Source organism: Equus quagga, chromosome 13 (assembly GCF_021613505.1).
Source record: "Equus quagga isolate Etosha38 chromosome 13, UCLA_HA_Equagga_1.0, whole genome shotgun sequence".
Taxonomy (NCBI): domain Eukaryota; kingdom Metazoa; phylum Chordata; class Mammalia; order Perissodactyla; family Equidae; genus Equus; species Equus quagga.
In genome coordinates, this window is record NC_060279.1 from 66,538,238 (window position 1) to 66,559,117 (window position 20,880).

General features: G+C 42.0%; 1 protein-coding gene across 7 annotated transcripts in view; it reads left to right on the plus strand.

The window, feature by feature from the left end:
• The first annotated feature begins 20,118 nt into the window (after positions 1-20,118).
• Positions 20,119-20,880, plus strand: part of HYDIN (HYDIN axonemal central pair apparatus protein) — a 335,679-nt gene continuing 334,917 nt past the window's right edge. For all 7 annotated transcript variants that reach the window (XM_046683578.1, XM_046683582.1, XM_046683583.1 and 4 more), the window contains exon 1: positions 20,119-20,183. The gene's annotated coding sequence lies outside the window, so the exon portion shown is untranslated. The remainder of the gene's footprint in view (positions 20,184-20,880) is intronic.

The window sequence follows — 20,880 nt, forward strand, 5'->3', positions numbered from 1 at the left end:
TGACTGAACTGCTGCCATCTAGGATAAAGTTTTAACGGATCAGGAGTTGCTTCTTGTGGATGAACCAGGAAAGTGGTTTCTTGAGATGGACTCTACTCCTGGTAAAGATGCTGTGAAGATTGTTGAAAGGACAGCAAAAGATTTAGAATATTACATAAACTTCGTTGATAAATCCCTCGAATTTTTTGAGAAGATTGACTGCAATTTTGAAGAAGTTCTGCTGTGGGCAAAAAGCTATCAAACAGCATTGCATGCTACAGAGAAATTATTCATGAAAGGAAGAGTCAATCGATGTGGCAAACTTCATCATTGTCTTATTTTAAGAAACTGCCACAGCCACCCCAACCTTCAGCAAACACTACCCTCATCAGTCAGCAGCCATCAAAATCGAAGCAAGACCCTCCACCAGCACAAAGATTACAACTTGCTGAAGGCTCAGATGATAGTTAGCATTTTTTAGCAATAAAGTTTGGGGTGTGTGTGTGTGTGTGAGGAAGACTGGCCCTGAGCTAACATCTGTGCCCATCTTCCTCTATTGTATGTGGGATGCTGCCACAGCGTGGCTTGACGAGCAGTGCTGGGTCTGTGCCTGGGATCTGAACCTGTGAACCCCGGGCTGCCAAAGCAGAGCGTGCAAACTTAACCACTACACCACCAGGCTGGCCCCAGCAATAAAGTATTTTTTAATTAAGGTATGTACATTGTTTTTTAAACATAATGCTATTGCACACTTAATAGACTACAGTATAGTGTAAACATAATTTTATGCACTGGGAAACCAAAAAATTAGTGTGACTGGCTCTATTGCAATATTCGCTTTATTGCGGTGGTCTGGAATGGAACCTGCAATATCTCTGAGGTATGCCTGTATGGTTGTTAATCTCTTCCTGTGCCTAATTTATAAATTAAGCTTTATCATAGCTATGTACATATAAGAAAAAATGTAGTATATATAGGGCTCAGTACTATCCACGGTTTCAAGCATCCACCGGGGGTCTTGGAACATATCCCCCACTGATAAGGGGGGCTACTGTATGTGTATGTGTATTCATTGCTCCAATTTGTCATGAAATAATTTTTATGAAAAATTAGATTGTAAAATATGATTTCTGCTCATCTTTTTACTAATGCTGCTTATAATTTCAACAGAATCATTTGTGATGTTTAATGCACTGTTATAGGAAATGGAAAAAAGAGCCTAAGTTGGCGACATAAAAATAGCTAATTCCTCTCCTCCTTCTATCTCCCTCCAGCCCCCGTGGCTCTAAATCACAGCTACAAATTGGGGTTGCATTTTGTCATGTCTTCCAAGGGCACAGTGACTGGCGTAGAATGAACTTCAGACTATTGCTAGCACATCTATTCAACTTAGCAGTTAGGAAAACACATACCACCCCATATACACCTGGGCTGCTTCTGCCTGCCTCTCTCTTGGGAAGGTTAGATTCTACTGGTCAGGAGTTCAGTTCGGGCCAGGTGGAGGAGGCTTAGAGGCAAATCTCTTCCTCCTTCGTTTAATTCACTTAGCAAACATCCATTGACTGCCTTAGGTCCTGGGGATGCAAAGGCCACATAAGCAGAGAGGTAAAGAGCACTGTATCTGGTTCCTATTGCTACTGTAACAAATTACCACAAACTTAGTGCCTTAAAACAACACAAATTTATTGTTTTCCTGTTCTGAAGGTCAGAAGTCTAAAATCAAGGTGTTGGCAGGTCTGTGTTCCTTCTGGAGGCTCTGGGGGAGAATCTCTTTCCTTGCCTTTTCCAGCTTCTAGAGGCCACCTGCATTCCTTGGTTCACCACCCCTTCCTAGAATCCCTTCGACTCTTGCCTCTGTTGTCACGTCTCCTGCTACTCAATAAGATCTCCTACCTCCCACTTATAAGGATTCTTGTGATTACATTGAACCCACTTGGATAATCCAGTATCATCTCCCCACCTCAGAACCCTGCATTGAATGTCATCTGCAAAGTCCTATTTTCCATATAAGGTAACATTCACAGGTTCCAGAAATTAGGATGTGGATATCCTTGGAGGGGCCATCATTCAGCACAGAATTTGGCATTGGAGAGCTCTGCCACTCTCTAACATAATATGACTATTAAGTAAGTTTCTTAACCTTTCTGTATCTCAATCTTATCTGAGAAATGGAATAAATACTATCCATCTCATAAGGTTGTGTGAAGATTAAATGCCTGAAAACAATTAGCACTGTGTCTGACATATATTACTAATTCAATGAATGAGAAGTTCATGAATTGTTGTTCTTAATAATCAATGATGAAAGGGCACAGTCTCACCTCTTTGAGGACTTCTAAGTCTAGTGGAGAAGATAAATAGGTAAACAAATAATTATAAGCCAGTGTGAGGCAGTGTGACAAGGGCTATATTTGTCTCAGGCCACAAGGATCCTCCATGCATGACTTCAATCAGTCTTTTATAGATAATCACCTAACACTGAGTTTTGAGGCAAAGGAAGGGAAAACATAAAAGGTTGTTTGAAGCTATGGCTGACCTGAAATGTCAGGTCCTGGCAGGTTGTATATTTTTATTTTGATGAGGTCATGTTTTTTCTAAGAAAAATTATTTCCTGGCCTTGAGATATTCTGATAACTCTCTTGGGCTTAGGGTATATGCCATTTAGCAAATCAGGGCCTTGGAGGGCTAAGACTGCATTGTACGGTAAAAGGAAAGATGGTAGTGTAGGTCTGTCAGAGGAACTTGAAAGTCATCCTGTTCCTCTCTCCTCCTCTCTCTACTGACTGTCACATCTTCCCTCCCCCAAGGGGAAAAGAGTGCTGATCTGATTGGAAACATTCCAGGATTCTAGTTTGGCCAAGTTTGCTAATGACTAGAGTCCCTGTGTGTGAAAAAGTCGGTGCTCTGGGTGGGTATCATTCATGTGTCTCTCCCATCTATGTGGCTTGAGTGGGGAGGACCAGGGTCCACTCTTTTCTCTCTACGTAGCAGCTGCCCTGAGCTCGCATGCTCTCCCTATTCTGTCTGTCTTGTTCCCTGATTCCATCCTCACCTTGACTCTTCAGCAGCATGTGACACAGACTCTTTATTTGGCTTCTAAACACCACTTTCTTCTGTTTTCTTCCTAGCTCATGTCCACTCCTTCTCAGTTGTCTCAGCTGGGTCTTCCTCATTTCCTTGACTTAATATCCAAATTTGCCAAAGCTCAGTCCCAAGACCACTTTTCTGTCTCCATTCGTCCCATTCTTAGGGATTTAAATATTATCTATGTATTGATGATGCCAGCTTTAGTTTTCCATTGCTACTGTAATAAATTACTACCACAAACTTAGTGGCTTAAAACGACACATTTATTATCTTAGATTTCTTCAGGTTCGAAGTTTGACACAGTCTCACTGGGCTAAACTAACCTGTCGGCAGGGCTGCATTCCATTCTGGAGGCCCGAGGGGAGAAGCTATTTCCTTGCCCTTTCCAGCTTCTAGAAGCCTCCTACGTTCTTAGCTTGTGACTCCTTTTCTCTATCCTTAAAACCGTCAACATCTTCTCTCTCTGACCATTCTTCCTTTGTCAACTCTCTCTCTCTTTCACCACAGCTGAGAAAAGTTCTCTGCTTTTAAATACCCATTTGATTAGATTGGGCTCACTCATATAAGCCAGGATAATCTCCCCATCTTAAGGTCCATGCCCTTAATCACATCTGCAAAGCCTTTTTTTGCCATGTAGGGTAATATATTCACAGGTTCTGAGGATTAGGTCATGGGCATCTTTGGGAAGACAGTGTTTGCCTCCCACAATGCCCAAATATATGTCTCCAGCCTAGACCATTCTCCCGAACTCCAGAACCATATATCCAACCACCTACTTGACATCTCCATTTGGATGTTAATAGACATCTCAAACCTGATTTGTACAAACTGAGCTCCTGAGCAACTTCCCCCAAACCTGCTGCTCTCACATTCTTGATGGCAATTGATGGAACCACCCTTTAAGTTGCTCAGACCAAAACCCTAAGGATTATCCTTGATGCTTCTCTCTCTTTTGCACCTACATCTAGTCCTGCAGCAAATCCTGGTGGCTCTAATTTTAAAGATATCCATAATGTGACCACCTGTCACCTCCTTCACTGCTATCAGCCTTGTCTCAGCCACCATCATCTCCCATCTAGATTAGTGCAGTAGCTTCCTGACTGGTCTCTCTGTGTCTCTGCTTGCTCCAGTAGCCTCCTTACTATTTCACAAATATTTAAAGCACACTCACACCTCAGGATCTTCACACAAGCTGTTTCCTCTGCCTGGAAATCTCTTCTGCCAGAAAACCCCACGGCTTGCTTGCTCACCTCCTTCAAGTGTTTGCTCAGATGTCACCTTCTCAGTGGGCCCACTCTGAAAACCCTTATTTAAAATTGTATCTCCCTCTACATTGCTCTTTCCCACTGTGTGTTTCTTGCACTTTATAATTTACTTTTTTATCTTGTTATGGTTTGTTGCCCCCACTTGAAAGTGAACTCCACAAAGGCAGGCAGGAGTTTATTCCTGTTGTGTTCACTGTTGTACCCTCAGTACCAAGAACAGTGTTTGGTTCATAGTAGGTACTCAACAAAATTTGTTGAATGTGTGAATTCTCTCTAGCATTCCTGAGTGGTTTTTGGGTTAGCCTTCCTTACATCAGAAGAATGAAGATCAAACTTGACTGTTGGGAGACTGGAACAAACAGTACAACATTGGCCAGCTCTAGCTTTAGGATGAGAGGGTTCTGGAAATTGACCTGCTTACTACCCATAAATGTTTCTATTAGAGAAATAAACAAGTAGACTCACAGATCTGTCTCTCAGTGCCTGGGATGAGAAAAGTTGTAATAAATTTAATCATTGTGATATCGTGACATAATAAGAAATGTACATTTGTTCTTCATCCCAGTTCCTGAATGATAGGGCATATTTTGTTATTCATAATAAGCCCCTTTAAATCATAACTGAGTTTATGCCTATGAGGTGATTCTTGGAGGGCAAATTCTGGTTGCTAGATGAACTTACCATGTGATTGGTTAGAAGGTGGGAGTTTTCAGTCCTGACCTCTGGGGAGGCAGGAGGGGCTGGAGATTGAGTTCAATCACCAATGTCTAATGATTTAATCAATCATACCTAGGTAATCAAACCTCCATAAAATCCCTAACGGAAGGGGTTCAGAGAACTTATCAGTTGGTGAACACATCCCCGCAGCTGGAGGGTGGTGCATCCCAACTCCAGAGAGACAGAAGCTCCTGCATTTGGGACCCTTCCACACCTTGCCCTCGGTACCTCTTCATCTGGCTGTTCGTCTGCATCCTTTATTTTATCCTTTATAATAAGCCAGTTAATGTAAGTATTTCCCTGAATTCTATGAGCTGTTATAGCAAATTTTCAAAACTGAGGAGGGATTTCTGATTCAAGGGAGTTAATGAAAGGATTAGAATACCCCTCCCCATTGTCACCTAAGAAACAGGTACTCTACTGCCCAGAGTTTGACTTTGGGTATCCTCTTTTTTGTTTGCCATTCCTCTTGGAAGGAGCCCAAAGCTGATTAGATATTTGAGGGAGAACAAAATGACAAACTTTAACTGGAAGTTGGGGAAAGAAGGTATTCTGAAACTTTTTCTCCTTATTTTTAAAATAATTAAGTAAACTTGAAAGGGAAGGACTTCTTTGAGTTTTTCAAAGTCCAAAAATTGATTCCAGGTTTGGGGCAGGAAATGTCTATGATGAACCTGGAACATCTTGTTGTACAGAAAGAAAGAAAACTATTGATTATTGGAGTTGTGGCAAAAGGACACAGGGAAAATTTGAGAATCAAAAAGAGTAATTGCTGCAATTGATTGAAGTACATAAAATATAAAAATATCTTGGTTCATACTGATACTTTAAAAAATTGTCATCATTGGAAATTGCTATGGCACCAACTCATTACTCTGAAAATTAATAAAGGTACGGAATGATAATGTCTTTCCTATATGAACTATATGGAAAAATAGCTAATGAAGAAAGTTATTCTTTTTTTCTTGTATAATTTTTTCTTATTTTGAAACAATCTCAATCCTACCAAAAATGTCAAGTATGGTACAAACTACTTTTTTCCCCAAGCCATTTGAGAGTAACAAACTTTACCAACTTTACTGTCATTACCAACCTGATGCCCATCACCTCTGAATACTGAATACCTGAAATACTTTGTATTTCCCATAAATAAGGACGCTCTCTTAGATAACCACTATATCAAAATTATGAAATTTCTTCAAAATTAGGAAATTGACATTGATGTCCAGTTGTCCTAATGACATCCTTTATAGCAAAAGGGTCCTGTTCAGAGTCACGTGTTGCATTTAATTGTCATGTTTCTTTAGTCTTCTTCATTCTGGAACTGTTCCTCAATCTCTGACTTTCATGACCTTGGCTTTTTTGAAGATTACAGGTCAGTTATTTTGTAGATTGTCCTTCAAATGGGTTTGTTTGGTGTTTCCTTGTGATTAGATTCAGGTCATGCATTTTGGAAGGAACATCACAGAACTGGAGCTGTGTTCTTCCTTTTGCACCTTCTTGTCAAGTGGCATGTGATTTTGATTTGTCCCATTACCCATGATGTTCCCTTTGATCACTTCAGTAAGGTGGGGTCCATCAGGCTTCTTTACTGTGCATGTACCTTTCCTCTTTGTAACTAATAAGTATTTTATGAGGAGGTACTTTGAAAATATTTAAAATCCTATTTTTTATCAAACATTCATTTTAGTTATTTATTTATATCAGCAAACCCGTGGATTCTTATTTTAGTCAATGGGTTATAATCTGTTACTATCATTCTTTATTTTGATGCTCAAATTTCTCAGATTAGAAATGCAGCAGCCCATCCCTCTGGCCTTTGTGTCTGCTGGCACGTCCATCACTCTCTGAGTGCTTTCTGACGCAGGATGTCCCAAGCACATCTTGTACTTTCCTTGCTCTAACCCTTGGATCAGCCGTTTCTCTCTGCTTCCTTTTAGTGGCGAATAGTATTTAGAAACCAAGATCAAGTGCTGTTGCTGTTGGGTATCACCGCTCCCAGCCCCTCTCACCCTCTCAGTGGATAGAGCTAAGGAATATATATGTGTATGTGTGTGTAGTGCAACATGTGACCTTGTTTGTATTCGGATTCAGAGGAATCAATTGTAAAAAGACATTTTGAAACAATTGGGGAAATTTTATAGGAACTTGGAATTAGATGATATCAAGGACTTGTTAGTTTTGTTACGTATGATAAAGGCATTGTGATTATGTTAAACAAAATCCTTATCTGAGAGAGGCAACTGACATACTTACAATGAACTCTACCTTCAAGGGGGTTAAATGAGATAATATAGGTGGAAAGGACTATCTAAATAAATTACTATTCTCTATATATGTATATGTATATATACACACACATACATACACACACACACACATATATATACAGACACACACATATATATACACATTGTAATTTGAGCTTAACCTTGAGTTTGGTATATAAGATCTGGAATCTCAGCCCTCTACATCCAATGTCTAGAGCTCACGTAATCCAAAAGTTCCCTGTTAAAGTACCCTTTTAACAAGCCCCATTTTATGAGACCCAGAAAAGTTTTGACCACATCCAGAGAAGACTTGTTCCTTGACCTTGAGTTTGGTACATGGTATACATCTTATCCCAAAGATAGAACTGATAATTTGAGACATTATAATGTATCCTTGGCTTTGGTTCAGTTTTTGTGACATTAAAAGGTTATTTAGAACCAAATGTGAAACCTATCCTTCATAATCCTGTCTGTGAACTGTCACTGGTATGACAGGAAGGGTCAATGCAGACATAACGACTTCCATCCCTCACTGGATAGGGGAGGTGGCCTCTAGCCCCCACAGCTGTTCCTAGCTGGAACAGTCATAGTTCCTGTGTGCTCTTTGACATCTGGAGCAGCTGCAACAGCAAGCAATTTAGCGCAAAATAATCCATCAATTAATCTCTTTGTTATTGGACATTTCAGATGCTTGTGCCTTGGTCTGTACTATAAATGAGGTAGGAAGTGGCACGATTGCTGATTGTTACAGGCATCTCCCCATGTTATGGTTGTCCTGCCTACCCCACCAGTGACCCAGGGGGTGCTCCAGAGCCCAGAGAAGAAGAGCAACAGTGTTAGGAGGAGGTGAGACAAATGGTCTATGGGTTATACACAACTCCCTCAACACTGGCAGTGACTCCACCCTTTGTCCCCCACCCCAGGAAGAATATCAGGATGCCAGTCAGTGAGAGGGCTAACCTTGGGTCCTCTTTAACTACAAAGAAAAGTAAATGATTTGACACCTTAATACTTGGAACGCTGGTAACAAACTAGTGTCAAGATATCACAGTTCAGAGCTGCTGCTCTAGTGGAATACTTTTAATAAATAACAGAAATGTAAAACAGTGTTTACACACTTCGGCAGAATTGTCCAGAGGCCAGACTCTTGCCGAAGCTGAAAAATCCCTTGGAAATCTTCAGCTTTGCACTTAATTACCACCTCCTTTGGCTGTTTCTCTTTTACTGCTTTCTTTCCTCCCCCTGTGATTTGCCCTTCTTGTTGCCAAACGCACTTTCTCTTCCAGACACCATCTGTTTTGAGAATATCTTTGTATTTTCTTTTCCCTTCCCAAAGTGGCCCTACTTTGGAGGCTGCATCTTCCCCGCAGAGGATGGCTTCTACTCTGTTACCTCACGCGTTGGAGGGAAGGGAAGCTGGGGCTTGCCGAACGGAGATATAACCAGGAGCCCGACGGAGATATTCTTCTGGACTCGGAAGTATGCTTTGAGTTCCCAATGCACTCACCCTCATAAGGACCTTGGGGTACAGGGATTGGTTGTGGTATGTCTTTAAAATATCTTTTGTTTGTTATAAAACTTCAAAGAATTCCAAAGTGTCAAAAGGAGAAAGTGAAAGTCATTCTCTCCAATACCATTCCTCAGAGGGACATGAACCCCTCAGCCACACAGTGATCCCAGTGAGTGCTGTCAACAGTGCAGTCTATATCCATCTAGTCTTTTTGCTGTGTGTGCATCAAAATGTGTAATATGAATATATAGAAATTTAAAACAGAAATTGGGTCATACTATGTATATTGCCTGCAATTTGCTTATTATTATTTTACATAAGTATCCTGGGCATCTTTTTATGTCAGTACACATATATTTTCTCATTATATTTAACAACTGGTATTCCACAATATGACTGCACCATGATTTATTTATCCAACCCGTTACTGATATATATTGATTCCAATATCATTATTATCACCAATGCCTACCACATTTATCTTTATACTTGTGCAGCTATATCTATAGGATGGTTGGAATTGCCGCATCAGAGTTGTGCATTTTAAACGTTGATAGATACTGTCCTAAACTTTAATATGCAATCACTACCAGAAGCACAGCATCGTCTCCTTTTAATTAACAGAGATTATGAGATAAATGATAATGATTTGTAAAGTGTAAAGTATTTCACAAAGTATTTTTATTCAACTTATTTAACATTAACGGATATTCTATCAGAAGATAATGTCACCTCTAATTTACAGGTGAAGAAACAGAGGCTCCTCGAAATTAAGCGATTTGCCGAAGATAACAGACTTGGAAATGGCAGAGCTGAGCGCCAGTCCCTCTTTTATCTCCAAGCCTGAATTTCTTTGTCCTGCGCGACTATTGGCTTCTCATGGAGGAGTGCTAAACCTCCTGCTGTGATGGATTGACTGACCATAGGTGCACAGGGAGGGAGTGTGGAGGGAATACTGGCCAGCCAACCTTATCCTCGTGTGGGACATCCCATGGCACATCCGTGGACATACAGACTTTTCTCTCTCTGCCATCAATTCCCTTGGTGATCTCATTTGGTCACAGCTTTAAATATCATTTATGTCAGTGACTCCCAAACTTATATTTCCAGTCTAGAATTCTCTCTTTAACATATCCTATACTGAACTCTTGATATTTCTTCCTAAACCTGCTCTACCTACGGCCATCTCAGTTGGTTACTACCTCATCCTTTTAGTGCTTCAGGCCCAGATCCTTGATTCCTCTCTCTCTCTCATACGCTTCATTCACAGAGAATATGACCAAGGCCATATTGCCAGTTCCTGCCTGATTTGGAATTAAAATTCAGGTGTGTCTTGCTCTAAAGCACAATGAGATTATACTTTATTCTAATCCCATAAGCCCGAAATGTAATTCTGATCTGATTCTTGGAATTTGTACTCTAATTTAGGAGTCCATGGACTGAGTAAATGTTTAGAAATGAGATCAGGTGCTTGATACATTTATTTCTTCTGGTTTCTAAGACCACAAAAATTGAAAGTCTGAGTTAAACACACCGAAAACATAATTCATCTTAGCTGAGGAGATCAGTGGGCCCAGACTTTGAAAACACACAAGGCCCCCTAGGTCACTTCTTCCATCTGCACACATAGGGGTGGGAGGAAGAAAAATGGGGATGAGAGGAGTCCCAGAAAGGAGCTTCGGGCTCTGCTCCTCATTCCCTCCCTCGCAAAAGTACAGGGTCAGAACAAATGCCTTCTAGTGGGAAGGCAGCTAATTTGGAGCGTTTAAACAGGAGCTGAGGCAAAGCTGTGCATTTTCCTCAAGGCACAAAGGGAAGCAAGCTCTTAAGTAAGCCATGGTAAAAATCTTGAATTATTGATCAGAAGGGGATTTAACTTGTCAGGAAGTGTTTATTTTAATTTTAGCATATGCTTTTGGTATTTGTGCATCTGTGTATGTGTTTTTGTGTAGGAAGTTGTCATACTCAGAAACCAAAAGGTGAACAGTATATACGCTGTTTTAATTATGATTCACTTGTCAACAGGGACCTCTCTGGCCGTAGGAAACCTAGGGGATTTAATTCAAATCTTCAATGTTACAGCCTGGCTAGAGTTCGCCTGGGACGGGGGGTTCCTAGAACGCGAGCTTTCCAGGGCTAACACTGGAAAAGTCCTGCACAAACTGTGACAAGTGGGTTACTCTAAGCTTGACTGTGTCCAGAGGCCCCACCACAGTTTTTGTTAATTCCAAACTGCTTCCCTTTGCCCACCCCCTTGTTGTGACTCCTGTGTTCAGGCTTTCTCAGTTCCACCCTGGACCGACCTGCATGCAATTCTCAGTTCCTTCACGGGTTTCCACAAAAACTTCACTTCGCACTATGCACTTAATGAAGTGAGCAGCTTTCCCGAAGATTTAAGGGGTCACATAGTACACTGAACAGCCGCTAACCATCTCTTCTTAGCACCCCTCTCTTGCTTTCTCTTCCTTTCAATCTCTGTTGCAATCAGCAAATTTATTCTCTTATCTAGAGCATTTCTGCCTCTCAGGCTTCTTGGTGGCAGAGAGGGTCCCACATTTTATTCCATGGGGATATACCAAGAAGTTTTCTCAGCAAAGATGGGTCTCATCTAAGAGGAATTCTTAACCTGGCTACTTAGAGAATAAAATTGTGTCTATTACATTACATAATGAAGAATATTTTAAACAAATGGGTAAAAAATTTTGACTTGGTTTGGGAATTATTAAGCTGCCTTCATTTTCTCTCTCAGTTTCATCTGGTAAGATGCAAATCCACCCCCAGTTACACAGTGCTGGTTCTTTCCTTTTCTCCCGGAGCTCACCAGTACGGGCTCAACTGAGAGTAGAGCTTAACTCTCTTCTTGTTTCAGGGACATGATGGAATTTTCTCCAGAGGTATGTGGCTTGATGCATTAACTAACCCCTAAGGATACTGGCATTGCGAAGGGAGTTGTGTGTGCATCTTAAAAGCCAAATGACGCATCTTTCCTCACAGAAACCATTAAAGATTCAAGTCTGACTTGGACCAGAGGCAGTAACAATAAGAAAGTTGTCAAAACCCTTTGTCAGGAAGGAGCTGGAGGGAGGTGAGATCAGATGGAGAGACTCTGGGTGATCTAGAGCACCTGAATAAGGATCCTTTCTGCTCCTCTTGAAACGGACACGTCTGAGCAAGCGTGGGAACCTGTTTAGGGTGGAGGTCAGAAGCCTCACCTGGCTTTCAGTTCCTCTTACTCATTATGTTTGGACTCTGGGAGAGTCAAAGAGTATTATTTATGGAGAAGTTAGCCAGGAGAAGAGGGAGGCATGGGGAAAGGCATACAAAAGAGATAAAACGTGGGGAAACAAGAGTGGAGAGCAGGAACCGTGGGTCCTAGAGTGCTCACAGGCAAAAATTTGGATAAGTCATTGGATTAATTAATTAATAAGGCAGATTAATGCTCTTTTTGCATGCCTAAGAATATTGAGCTCTTAGCAGCGCATTGAAGCTGTGTTACGGGAAAAGACAGAGACTGTGCAGAAATAGTCACCACTGATTTGGAGACTGTTTTCATTTCCTGATCTCCTAAATAATGAAACTGTTTTCTGAGATGGGAACAAGAACTGTTATTCTAGGATGGAAACATCCACAGATCATCTGATAAAAGCAGCCACTGTAGCCAAAGCACTGGTGTTTTTGCATTCTTTGGGAATCCCATTTATCCATGGCGTAGAATGCTTCAGTCTTACATGACTCTTGGTGACTCTGCGTGGCTAGCAGCAGAAGTAAAGACCGTTTATTAAGGGTTTTAGGTGGCAAGGTGCAGACATTGACGGACGAAGACGGTTGGTCAGAAACAGGAAGAACAAATGGCCAGAACACATCATGTAATTCCACTATATCCACGTGAACTTAGGCTTTATGTCCTCATCTTCATCTTGGCTCCCAAGAAACACACACACACGCACACACGCACAGCATATCCACCCATGTATGTGTCAGCCATGTTCCTCCACTAGGATCCCAATTTTGCCCTCCTTAATGGAATAGCGAAGAATATTTTGAAATCCTCCTTTGTGGTGTATTATCCATGCCATGACTACCTTTATTAGTGCAGTAGGCAGTATTTGATTTAATAAACAATTGGCAATGTTGCTACAACCCTATTTTAATTTTACAGTTGTTTTTCTATTCCTATGGGGGGAATTATTTATCTTTAAGCCTAACATAATTTTAGATTTTACTTTATGGTTCCTTCCTCACCAAAAGTTATTGCCCTCAGTTTTCAAAGTCATATCCATCTCTAGAAGGTCAGCAGCTGGGACCAAATCATATCAGGGTCATCCCTGGCTGCCATTAACCCCTCTGATACATCCATCTGCTTTTCTAATGAGCTCAGGGGCCTGAGAACCCTCCAAAGCCTCAGGGTTGGTCTAACGAGGGCAATGGGGTGCTTTTAAATTGAATTTCTCATTTCCTCCTAACGTTTAGCCCAGTCAGCTTGTGAAAGACCAAAAGCTCAGTATCTGCTTCCTTCTGGCTCCTTCCTGTGTCATTATTATAGCGGCTGTACTCCTTTATGTTTAGTCTAGCTGGAAGATAAACACCTGAGAATTTTCCTCTTTGTCCCTAGTATCTGACACAGTTGGCATGGTCTTCAATGCCTAGGTGTCTGAGAAATGTGTGCTTAAATGAATGAATGGATGAATCCTTATGTATTCCTCTCTTATTCTTTAACAGGATATTATAATTATCAGAGCAAAATTTTTATACAGGCTCAAATCAAACATTTCTTTCTTTCCCTCTGGATCACTTGGGCATTTCATAGATCCTTCCTCATTTTGCCAGAAAGAGAAAAGAGAATCTGAGATTGGTCACACCCCCTTCCCTCTAAAGTGAAAGTAGTAGCCCATTTCCGTGTTCGCCTTTCTGGAGTTCCTGGCTCTGTCCCTCTCCAGTCTTTTATTCCCAAGTATCTAAGATTAGATTTTCATCTCAGAAATTGTCATCTTCACCATGACTAAGCCCTGATGATCTGTTTTCAGGAATGTACCCTCCTCGTCTGGAAGCCTCACCCTTCCTTCGCCTCTGCTCTCTAGGCTTCACTTGTTCACAGCGGCACCCCCAGTGGCTGGCCCAATCTGCTCTAAGAGAGCAAGGATTCAGTACAGTATTTGATGGGTCCATCAGAAGACATATTAATAAGTGAAGCAAAATTTTACTGGGGCTTCAATGGCCACTTCAAGTTCAACCTCCTCTGAAGCTTTTCTGACAACTCCAGTCAACCACGGTCTTTCCCTTCTTAACCACCTTCATGTTTATTGAATATTTTTTATAGATTATTACAGTGCTATTTATTTTGTGGTATATTGCACATTAATATTTTCATGTCCATGTGCTTCACCTCCCCGTGACTGCAAGTCTCACCCAGGGGCTAATTTGTGTAGCATTTGAAGGTTATACAATCTTGAAATCCCATTATTACAAATAAAAATTAGGTGCAAAAGTACCTAATTGTTTTTTAGCATGAGTTATACTAAATTACACCATTAAAAAAGCTAATGAATACCATATACATCACAAAATAAAAAATAACAAGTTTTTTATTCATTAGCTGCTTGCCACATCTCTATAATAATTTTATCCTATACTTTTGTCTGCATAATGTTTGATTGCCCCTTCATAGAACGATGGTCTTGTAGCATCATTTTCTCGAGAGAACAGAAAGATAGTTCAGGCTTTTTTCTAGCACGGTTGATATAAGTTGTTCTTATTCTTGACAGGTTCATGTTTACCTTTGTGTGGTACCTCACTCACAGACATGTTCTCTCTTTGTAGTACTGCTACGCTGTTGGGCCCTACAAACACAGGGATTCTATTTTGTGAGATTTTAATCAAAAAAAAAGAGAAAAGAAAAGCATAGTGCATTTATAATTGTATACACTGCATTATCAAGTATTTTCCTAACAGGAGACAATTTTTGATTTTGACAGTTTGGGGTATGACAAGAGCCGAGTGCCTGAGGACTGGAAGAGCTTTTCACAGACCGGCTCTGGCTCCACCTCGTTTAAACTGCAGGTCTTCTCTACCACACGCTGTCGGTTCCAGAGCCGCGTGACACTTTCCTATCATAAGTCAATCCCTGATCCTGGGCGTTCGTGTCTACCACTCTTTCAATTATGTCTCTCAGCCACCAGACGCAGCAAGTGTCTGGTGTCTCCTCTTGGCAAGTGTTTCTCTCTGGGTCTCCTCTTGACAGTTAATCACTGGCAGGGTAGTCCTGTTGGCAGTTCTTGGATTTGCATTTTTAGGAAGTCCAAAACAGAATAAAATCTGCCTTTAAATTTTCTTCCAACCCAGACATAGTCCATTTTGACTAATCCTCAGGACATGAGGTAAGATATATTTCCCCCTGCAAGCAAGACAGTGGGTAATTAAACATAGTACTGACAGTTTTTGTTCCTAGGCCCTGTAAGAGCATTATAATTAGTCTTTTAATTTTTGAGCTGAGTCTGATGTCTGAGCAGGATAAGTCCAGTTCTACAAACTGAAGAAATATCGATCACTAGCAGAGGAGCAGGTGTAGAAGACAGAGTCTGCAAAGGACCCGATGGGGAAGCTGGGGGTCGTGTCCTCTTGGTTAAGACCTTAGACTCCAGTCAGACAGACCTAAATCCTGCCACTTACTGCCTGTGTGATTTGGGGCAAGTCACTTATGCTTTTGGAGCCTCAGTTTCTCATTTGTGAAATGAAGAGAGTAATCCCACAGGGTTGTGAAGATTCATGTGTGTAACGCAATTAGCACAGAAACATAGGGTAAACGCCTCAGAAATATTAGGTATCCTTTCTGCTAACATTTCTCTGTCTTCTAGGTCTATCTAGATATCTGATATCTTTGATCGTTTAAGTCTTTTCCCAGATTCCAGCCTTTTTAGCTGCTTTTCAAAAACAGCTCTTTTTGATGGTAGGTGCCAGAGCTTAGTCATTGTCTGCCCACAGTGCCTAAAAGGAGCGTTTTGCACGTAATAACCCTTCCCGTTCGCTTAGCAATCTACTATTTACAAAGTGTTTTTCCAGGTTGTATTACTCAGTCTTCAAAATGACCCTCTGATGGTGGTGTCACCGGAGCTCACCATGCTCCGCCTTTCTGTTGCCTCTCGCCGAGCTCATGCCCACCCAGCAAGGCTGCCACACCAGCAGCTCCTCCCTGCTAGATGCCAGGCTGCCCCTGTTGTCATTCAGGTCTCCCCACTGGGCTCATCTCCTCATTCATTCTCCAGCAGGGCATCCAATTTTACTTGTTCATGGCACTGTTCACATCTGATACTTTACTTGTTTATTTTTTATCCAACTTCTCACGCTAGAATACAGGCTTTGTGAGAGCAGAAATGTTGTCCCCTCTGTCTCTGTGCATGCCTTCTCAATAGGGACAATATTGTCCCCAAGGGAGCAAAAAGTGATTCTTGAGGGGCAAAAAACCTCACTGTTTTTATGTATAAAGCACAAATTTATATGCAGTACATAAACAGATATACAGTGTAGACATGGTATTAAAATTTGGGAGGCATAATTAGGACAAAAATGTCTAAAAAGGCCCCTTAGGGGAGCAATAATGAAAAAAAAGGTTGAAAACACTGCTTTACAGTATTCAACAATGCTGAGCACAGAGTCGGCTCATAAATAATATTGTTTGAATGGCTGGATCATGCCCATTAATGGTTGCAGAAACTGAGGTTAGAGAGGTGGAGTAGCTAACCTCAGGACATAAAGGTGATAGATGGTAGAACTGGGTCTCGGATCTAGATTTCCTGGTTTTGTGCTTTTTACTCTAAGCCAACCAGTAAATGCTCAATATATGCTTTCTGTGTTTACTTGAGCATATTAGATATTCCCACAAGAGGAAGTAAAGCAAACATATTTTCTAAGCGACACAAGAAATAATCTCAGAAAATCGTTCTGTTCAGAAGAGTCCAACTAGTCTTCTTCTCCGGGGACATTAACGATGCACTGTACATGACTCATCTTTGAAATGGGAATCAGTTCCGTTTCCTACTCTTGGTAAAATAAGAATGAAAAGGTGAGAAATATTTTTAGTATTTCAGTCATAGTTTCACAGCATCCCTGGGCCAAAAGAAATAACTAACAATTCCATTTATTAAGTGTTTATTAATAAATTCCATTTATTATTAACAGGTCCAAATAGCTTAATAAGCGTATGTCCTAACAATTTAGGACATACATATCTTCCGTTGACCATGGGACATCCTCTCAAGCCTTGGGATCACCACCACCCTCATTTCCTTTTCCACATTGATTTTTGTGTGATACTTGGTTTCGTCACAGCAATTACTGAAAATCCAGCTTTGAAAGGATTTAGTCATTGGAAGCAGTATCATAATCTAGCGTTGAAACTATGAACTACCTCGAGCTAGTCGTTTCCAAAAGATATTGCTGTGATTCCTGTGAACATTTAAAACAACCTGACACCCTTGTGAGTTCACTGTGGCACTTCGAGCTGCCCTAGCACACAGTTTGGGAACTATGGCAGTAGACCAAGGCAAGATAAGATGCTGGCTTGAGGTGGAGTCATAGCAGGGGAGTCGGAAAGAAGTGTGAAAGTGTAAAGATATGTGGAAGTGAAAAATTGGAGGCAATTGGTCCCCAAATGGTAAATGAACAGGATGTGGAGAGGAAGGAAAGAGGTTTGGAAAATGAAGTTTGGCGGCTGGATGATTAGAGAACTGTAATGTAGTAGATTGTAGAACTCTAATTGTAGTAGAGAACTCATGTAGTAGATGGCTTTGGGGACCCTGTCCAGCCCACCTTCACTTTCTTGAGAATGAGAACCATCGTCCACACAGGAGTGGCCCTGGCAGCCGTGTTCATTCAAAGTGACTCTCTGGCCAAAGACGATTGGACCGGAGAGATACGTTGCACTTGAGCCACCTAAACCAATCAGATTTTCTCTCTCAGATGACGAGTTGCTCCCAGCCAAGCAATTCTTCCCTTGTTCTGCTGTCTGCCCACTAGTCCGCTCATCTCTTGCCCTTTAGAACTTCTAGATGGGATTCAGACACAAACCTGCTGTGTCCCCTAATACATTAAATTCATGGGTGGTCCCCTCAAAGCCCCTTTCTTTTGACTAGAGGTTAGGAGGTGGGGCTCACAGCTCAGCCCTCTTTGAGAAAATCCTCCCTAACCACCTACTCCTGACCCTCGGTGCACTCAGGACCTGAACGGCTTAAGCGTTCTCTAGCCTCTTTGCTTTGTAAACTCTTGGTCTAGTTCCTCTATTTGAAATTTGCTGCCTATTGTGCCTCACCTCAGTTGTCTACTTTAACATCTTCAATAAGATATCGCTTGTTTATTCAACTAGCATTAAGCTCCCACTAGACCAGTGCTGTCCAATAGAAATATAATGCAAGTCACATATGTAATTCAACATTTTCTAGCAGTCAGATTAGAAAAGAAACAAGTGAAATTAATCTTAATAATAATAATCTTATTTAACCCAATATATCCAAAATGTTATCACTTCAATCTGAAATCAATATTAAAAATTACTAATGAGATCTTTCACATTCTTGTTTTGCACTAAGTCTTTAAAGTCTGGAGTTTATATTTGTCCCACATTCCAGTTTGGGCCAGCCACACACCAAATGCTCAATGGTCACAAATGTCTAGTGGCTACGAGTGTCTAGCGTCTAATGGACAGCATGGAGGCAGATTGTAAGCTGGTTCTGTGGCAGGACTGGCATTCTTCTTGGTCCTTGCTGGATACCACAGTGTTTGGCATATAGTAGGCATTCGATATTTGTGCAATTGAACTGAACTATAATAGACTGAATGAAGAAATTATCTAGGGAATTGTTCCACAGCTTCCCACAGCACTTACAGTCTAAATCATTCAATTCTGCACACATTTAGTTCGCCCACATAGTTTGTAATTCATTTATTCCGCAAGTATTTAGGCTCCATGAAGGCAGAGGCGTCTTTGTCTTGTCCCTAAGATCTACCACAGTTCCCAGTATGGAGATTTGGAGATTCACGCAGTCAACAAATATTTAGTGTCCACGCTGGACTGGTTAGGTTAGGTGCTGAGGGTCTGTGTTGAACAACACAAACACAGTCTCTGTCCTCCTGGAGCTCACACACAATAAAAAGTAACAAGGACTATGAAGGAAAGAACTGAGGTGACGTGGTAGGGTGTGGCTGGGAATGAAGAAACAAAGGAGTAGGGAGAAGTAGCTGACCCTTCAAAGAGCTAGGGGAGGGCAATCTGATTGCGTCTTACCACAGGCCTACAAGCTCTCTCCTTTTCAGCCACGTTAGCCTTTCATTTTCTCTAACACCCAAATTCATTTCTTTTAACTTTCTGTTTCCTTTGCTTGTGTTTCTGTCTTCCTTGCTCTTCTCTAGCTGGTGTCTTCTCAGGTCTCAGCTCCAATGCCGTCTCCTCAACATCAGCCTCCCTGACTGTGCTATCTACAGGGCTCATCCCTTTAGACACTGTCCATCAATCACACATTTTGTGTATCATCACAATCTGAAATGATCTTGTTTGTGCACCTGTTGTCTCCCACACCGTAAGGAAAGCTCTAAGTAATTAGGGACTCTGTCTTGACATTGGCTATCTTACAGAGGCTAGAAAAGTGCCTCTATGACAAAGGCATGACCAACAATAGTGATCAATAGATATTTACTGAATGAATGAATGAATGAATGTCAAGAGTTAAAGTCTTTGGGAGATGTCTCAAGGCAGGATTTGAGTGAGGCCACAATCTAAATGAAGTCTGAGAAGGACCGCCCTTTTTCAATCTTGGGTCTCTGAGAAGGAAGATGGGGTTAATGCATATGAAAGTTATTCTCTTGGACAGCCTTGGGTGTCTGGCAACCTGGGTTCTGGTTCTAGCTCCTTTGAGAATCTACATATATCTATTGGGTAAATGGACCTAAACTTTTGCATATAACTTAAGGGGGTTCATGGACCTCCTGAAGAGATAAAAGGACCCCAAGTTAAAAATTCCTGTACACATGAGGACCCTCACAGCAACACGGGAAGACTAGCGTTAAATGAGCTCATGCATGAAGCACCTTTAAAGAACTAGGACAGATGCCTGGTTAAGGCTGCCCTTGGTGAAAGAGGGTGTCCGAAGAATTCCTGAAAACCAAATTTTTTTCCACCAAGCGTCCCTGCCTGGCGGTTGCTATGGACGCTTGCCTTGTCCAATCATCGAGCAGCTTGCTAGGCTGTGCGGGGGGGGGGGGGCTCGGTGGTTGCTGTGGCAACGGATGGCAACAGCTCCTGGCCCGGGGCTGCACCGGAGCAGAGCGGCGGCTTGGAGGCGCGTGGGGAGCCCCTTGGCAGCGGCGTCTGTGAGTGGGACGCGGGGTTTTGGTGGGGATCGGGGAGCAGAATTGACAGGGGTTCGGGGGTGCACCGAGGTCGGAGGTCCTCGCAGTGACCGAGGGGTCACAGTGCAGGGGGCATGGGGACGGGCCTGGGGTCTCCTCCATGCGTTCCCGCCGTTTATCCCAGAGGCTCCCTAGGCCTTCCAGATCCCACCCCTCCCTTGCCTTCTCTGGCCCCTTCTCTCACCCCAATTAAAATAGTGGAAGTTCCGATTTCTGTTCTTGGGATTCCCCAGCCAGACAGGTAGCAAAGAGGCAGGCATTGACCCGAAGGACAGAAGACCTCGGTGTTCACCTTGCTTCTGATTTCTAATTTAGCCGTGAGCCCTTGGACGAATCATTTTCCCTATTTTCTCACCAGGAAAGTGGGGTGCCACGCCCCCTCTCCTCCTTCTCCTCCCTCCCCTTTTCCTTCTCAGGATAACTGTGGGGATCAAATGCATGACCACTGCACCCTCAGATGTGCTTTACCTGTGTGATCTCATCTTATAGCCGCAACAGTCCTGTGGAGTGACTGTAATGATTAACCCGCCTTCACGGTTGAGCAATCTGGGCTCAGAAAGTGTCCCATGATCCGGGGTTAGTGAGTGGCGGTTGGTATGACTCTTAACCACCACCCAGGGGGGCTACCCCGTGTCCTGTCCTCTATGTGTTTACCTTG